This window comes from Jatropha curcas, chromosome 6 (genome assembly GCF_041381405.1).
Source record: "Jatropha curcas cultivar XTBG-Jc1 chromosome 6, XTBG_Jcur_1.0, whole genome shotgun sequence".
Classification (NCBI taxonomy): domain Eukaryota; kingdom Viridiplantae; phylum Streptophyta; class Magnoliopsida; order Malpighiales; family Euphorbiaceae; genus Jatropha; species Jatropha curcas.
The window spans coordinates 24,366,690-24,372,689 of NC_143156.1; positions in this window are offsets into that span (position 1 = coordinate 24,366,690).

Below are 6,000 nucleotides of genomic sequence, written 5' to 3' on the forward strand. Positions count from 1 at the left end.
TGATCTCAGCACCTATTATTGCCACACCAGATTGGACTTTTCCTTTTAAGCTCATGTGTGATGCTAGTGATCATGCTGTTGGAGCTGTTCTTGGGCAAAGAAAGGAAAAGAAGTTGCACGTCATTCACTATGCTAGTCGCACATTGAATGATGCACAATTAAATTATGCCACCACTGAAAAATAACTGCTAGCTATTTTTTTGCTTTTTACAAGTTTAAGGCTTATTTAATTGGAGCCAAAACAATAGTTTACACTGATCACTCTGCTATTAAATATTTGTTAGAAAAGAAAGATGCAAAGCCAAGATTAATCCGTTGGGTTCTTTTGTTGCAGGAATTTGATCTAGAAATTCGTGATAAGAAAGGAACTGAAAACCTCGTGGCTGATCACCTTTCCGGGCTAGAATTGGGGGAAGAAGATGCAACAAAATTACAAATCAATGAAAACTTCTCCCATCAACATCTTCTCCTATTAGCGAACACACAAGCTCCATGGTATGCCGATATAGTTAACTACCTTGTTTGCAAAATCACTCCTCTCAATCTTTCTTACCAACAAAAGAAAAAGTTTTTTCATGATATCAAATATTACTATCGAGAGGAGCCCTTTTTGTTCAAATATTGTAGCGATCAGTTATTTCGACGATGTATACCTGAAGGAGACATGGAAAGTGTCCTTAGATTCTGCCATTCAATGGAATGTGGGGGACACTTTGGAGTAAACAAAACAGTAGCACGTATTCTGGAAAACGGTTTGTATTGTCCTAATTTATTTAAAGATGCTTTTAACTTTGTTCATCTTTGTGATCGCTGTCAAAGGTTAGGTAACATCTCGAAGCGACATGAGATGCCCTTAAATAGCATCCTTGAAGTCGAGATCTTAGATGTTCGGGGTTTGGACTTTATGGGACCTTTTCCATCATCATACTCTAACCAGTACATTCTAGTGGCAGTGGACTATGTCTCAAAGTGGGTGGAAGCTGTTGCTCTTCCAAACAATGATGCCAAAAGTGTAACAAATTTTATCAAGAAGTATATTTTTACACGTCATGGCACCCCTGGGGCAATAATCACGGACGGAGGTAAGCATTTTTGCAACAAATATTTAGATTCCCTTCTTGCAAAATATGGTGTTACTCATCGTGTAGGTACTCCATATCATCCTCAAATAAGTGGACAAGTAGAAGTCACCAATAGAGAAATCAAGAAGATTCTGGAGAGCACTGTTGGACAATCTAGGAAGGACTGGTCCAAGAAACTCGATGATGCTCTATGGATTTACAGAACCGCATTCAAAACACCAATCGGTATGTCTCCATATCGCATGGTCTATGGTAAGGCTTGTCACCTTCCTGTTGCATTAGAGCACAAAGCATATTGGGCAATTCAGTTTCTTAACTTTAATACTAAGGAAGTTGGTCAAAAACGGTTGCTTCAATTGAATATAATGGATGAAATGCGCCTCCATGCATATGAGAATGCCAGAATATATAAGGACCACACCAAACAATGGCATGATAAGCATATTATCCTGAGAAATCTAAAGGTAGGACAACAGGTATTGCTCTATAATTCTAGACTCCATCTTTTTCCTGGTAAGTTGCGCTCTAGATGGTCCAGACCATTCACGATCAAAGAAATTTTTCCATATGGGGCCGTCGAGATAGTGGATGGTAATCGAAGTTTCAAAGTTAATGCTCAACGTTTGAAGGTATATCAAAATGAACACTTTGATCTGGTTAAACATACCATCAGTCTTGCTTAAACTGAACTAGGTTGAGTGCGTCGAGCTTAAATGACGTTAAACAAAAGCGCTTGTGGGAGACAACCCATGTTATTTCTTTTCTTTCTTAAATTTCTTGTTTCAATTTATTTTTATTATAAAATTTCTCAAATTTTCTCCATAATTGTTCCTTTGTTTTAATCAAAATTCTTTCAGGTTCAAGTTAAAAATCCACAGGCTAGCATGCCTTAGGCATGGCATGAAGCATGCCGGTGCCAAGACATGACAAGGGATTGCGATAGGACACGCCCTGACCATGCCTTAGGACACGCCCGTGTGCCACAAAGAAAAAAATTCACTTGAGGGTGTGAACCCCTCCCCAAATATCAATGCAAGTGAATGCATGTGACTAAGGAAGAAATGCACGTGATGTGTGAGTCGCCACCTTGTTTAATTATTTTAGGGTAAACTAGGAAAAAACCCTAAGTTGACTCCGATTTTAATTAACCTAATTACTAGATTAATTAACCCAAAGGTTAAGGCATGGTATGCAAACCCGAGGTGGATCCCGAGACCATGTCATGCTGATGAACTAACTGATGAATGAATGCTTTGCAAGGTGATGGATGCAATTGGACCAAATAAAAATGTTTGAATGATTTTGACTTGCCACCCGGGGTTAGATCCCGAACGTGCCTACATACTTCCGTTTGAATGGAAGATCAAAGTCAACGTAGTTCGATAGGCCTCTTTTAGAGGGCTTTGAATGGTATGCTTAATGCATGGGTGTGTGTATGCTTTGTGCATTTTGTTTAGGCATTTTGCCAAAAATTGATTGATTTAGGCGTTTATCGCCAAAAGATTCATTTTGAGGCTTTTAGCCAAAAGAGTTGATTTGGGCTTATTCTTGCCAAAGTGATTGGTTGGGCTTATGGTTGCCAACAATGTCATTTTAAGGCTTTTAGCCAAAATGAGTTGATTTAGGCAATTAATTTGCCAAAATGTGTTCGGGTGATTGTCGCCAAAATTGATTGATTTTATTAAGGCATTTTGCCAAAAATGTGTCAATTTAGGCAATTAGTTTGCCAAATGATGTCGATGTGATTTAAGCAATTTTTTTGCTAAAAATGCAGTTTAGGCGATTGTCGCCAAAAAAGTTGATTTTAAGGCTTTTAGCCTGAAATTAGGCAATTTGTTTACCAAAATGTGTGATTTAGGCGATTGTCGCCAAAATGATTGATTTTAAGGCCTTTGGCCAAAATGTTTTGATTTAGGCAATTAGTTTGCCAACAGGTGCGATTTAGGCGATTGTCGCCAAAATGGTTGATTTACGGCCTTTGGCCAAAATGACGTTTTTTAGGTAATTAGTTTGCCAAAAAACGCGATTTAAGCGATTTGTCGCTAAAATTGTTAATCTCATTTATAGGCAATTTGTTTGCCAAAGTGATTGATTAAGGCTTTTAGTTACAATTATTGATTAATTGGACTTAAGCCGGATTTATTCGAAATAAGGCAATTGAACCGTAGTTATTAATTAACTAGGCTCTTTTAGCCAATATTGTCGGATTTAAACTTTAATACCACAGTTATTAATTAACCGGACATTTAAGCTTAATCGTGTTTAATTAAGACAGTTTATTTGTCTAAATGATGACGTGAATGCATTTATGCAATTGTAGAATTATTAAGAGTAGAAGAGAAATATGCATGAAGTGCTAAAATTAAATAGGCAGAGTTTTGTTTACATACCTGATTTAATCGACGACCGCTTCTTAACTCCAGATTAAGCTCCATTCTTAGGAAATATTAATTAATTTTAATTTGTTTAATTTTAATGTCCAAATATCACAATAAAAATGCAATAAAAATTAAATTAAATGCAAAAAGCGGTAAAGAAAACGCAAGGAGCGTGAGAGGGAGAAGGATTCGTCCGTCAACACAGACAGGTGTGTCAAAAAATGGCTGAAAATGGCCTATTTATAGGCCATTTTCGGGTCCCGGGCGGCAGGTGCTGCCAGGGAGGGCGGCAGCTGCCGCCCTGTCGGTGGGGCGGCAGGCCCCGCCCACGCTGGGCGGGGGGTGCCGCCTGGGAGCGCGGCAGCTGCCGCCCAGTCGGTGGGGCGGCAGGCCCCGCCCGGTCTGGGCGGCAGGTGTCGCCCAAGCTGGGCGGCAGGTGCCGCCCAGGGGGGTGGGGGGCCAGGCCCGCGCGCGCTGGGCAGCATGCCTCGCCCGCGCGGGGCGATAGGCCCCGCGTGCGCTGGGCGGCACGCCTCGCCCGCGCGGGGCGACAGGCCCCGCGCGCGCTGGGCGGCATGCCTCGCTCCGGGAGCCTTTTTGGGAGTTCCGGACCTCCGAAAAATATTCCGGGACCTGTTCTGCGATCCTCGCGACATTCCGGACGTTTTAAGTACCATATTGACATATTTTCGGTGAACTTCCGAAATAGCCTCCGGTCCGGCCGGACTGTTTGCAGTCCGGGAAAATAGGATTTCTGAGCCTCAAAATTTGGGTATTCACAGTTGCCCCCCACCGTCGACCATAAAAATGATTTATGGGAGTCAGTGGTTGTCTGAAACGCAAATTTTGTAGGCGAAAATTGGACGCGTCCAGAAGACCCGCCTCTTGACTATTTGCTTATAAATAGCTTAAAAAAACTCATTTTCATTCATTCTAAACTTCCTAACCTAAGGAACTCTCTCAAAATCTCTCAACTTCTAAAGCTCCAAATTTTTTTTTTTTTTTTTGTTCATGGCTTCCTCTGATCTGAGCGGTGAGGAGTACCTGAAGTCTCTGGGGATCTCGCTTGACGAGGTCAACCTTACGGCGGACGCTAACACTCACGCCTCCGTAACAGGCATCTTCGCCCAGGTACGCCTCCTCTTTTTTTTTTTTTTATTGTGATTTTTCGGGCCTCCTGTGGCCAGAAAGAGAACTTTGGGCCTTCGTGGCCTGAATGTGCTTTTCGGGCCTTAGGCCGAATTGTGAATTGTCGGGCCTCTATGGCCAGAGTGTGATTTTCGGGCCTTAGGCCGAATTTGTGAATTTTGGGCCTTAGGCCGAATTTGTGAATTTTGGGCCTCTGCGGCCGAATTGTGATTCTCGGGCCTCTGTGGCCGAACTGTGAATTTTTATTTTTCTGTATTTGCTGTTTTATTAGTATGCATGCTAAGATATTACCCTTAGCAAAGAACCAAGGAACAATTCTTATATTACTTTACCTTTTAGGATCCTTACATTAAATTGGATGTGGCTGAGAACTCTATGTCCGAAATCCCGATCGAGATATTGGATCCGAGCCACCCGGTCGGGGCAATCATCAATCCGTCCCGTCTGGGTTGTTTGAGGCATTTTGATGCTGGCCGAAATAGTCACAAGGAGTTGCTGGGTGCTTTGGTCGAGAGATGGTGGGACACTACTAACACTTTTCATTTTTCTTGGGGCGAGATGACAATGACCCCTGTGGATTTTTCTGTGATTACCGGAATCCCTTTTGGTATTCGGACGATTGAATTATATGATGACTGGAGGACAGAGATTTCCCCTGATCGGATGGCGGAATTGATTGGTATAGACCTGCCTCAGATTGTCAGGCCAGGCTCTGCTACTCCAGCTTTGAGTGTTTCCAGGCGCTGGCTATATCTCCAAGCCCCCGGCATTTATGCTAGACATAGGCGGGGAGAGCTGACGGCTACTCAGGTGGCCAGATTCACTTTGTTGCTGATGTTTGCTTCGACCTTTTGGTCCAACAGGAAAGAAAGGTTTAATCCTTCTATCTTGAAGAGTTTAGAAAACCTAGCCCATCTCACGGAGTACGACTGGGCCGGCGCTATTCTGAGTCGTATGTATGATGACATGTGTGATCTGAGTCGGAGCCACTGTAAACTTAGCGGGACCTATTACTTCTGGGAGGTAATGCGAAGAACATTATGTATATTCTTCTATTTTACTAGCCCTCTTTTGACTCTCGTTTCTTCTTTATTGCAGATTTGGGCATTTGAGTATTTTCCTTACACTCGCCCGGAGCAGATACATGCAGATCTCGGATTAGGGCTGGTACCTTTGGCTTGGAGATGGTACCGAACAAACCTTCATACCAGTCGGCATAAGCACTCGCTAAAAGACCTGAGAACCTTTTTTGATACGTGTAGCCCGGCGCAGGTATGTGTTCAGTAATTCTTGAATACGTTGAATAAAAAAGATTTATCAACATATATGCATCTTTTTTAGGTTGAGGTGGGGGCGATGGCCATTCGCCTACAAAGCTGGATCCAGGTTGA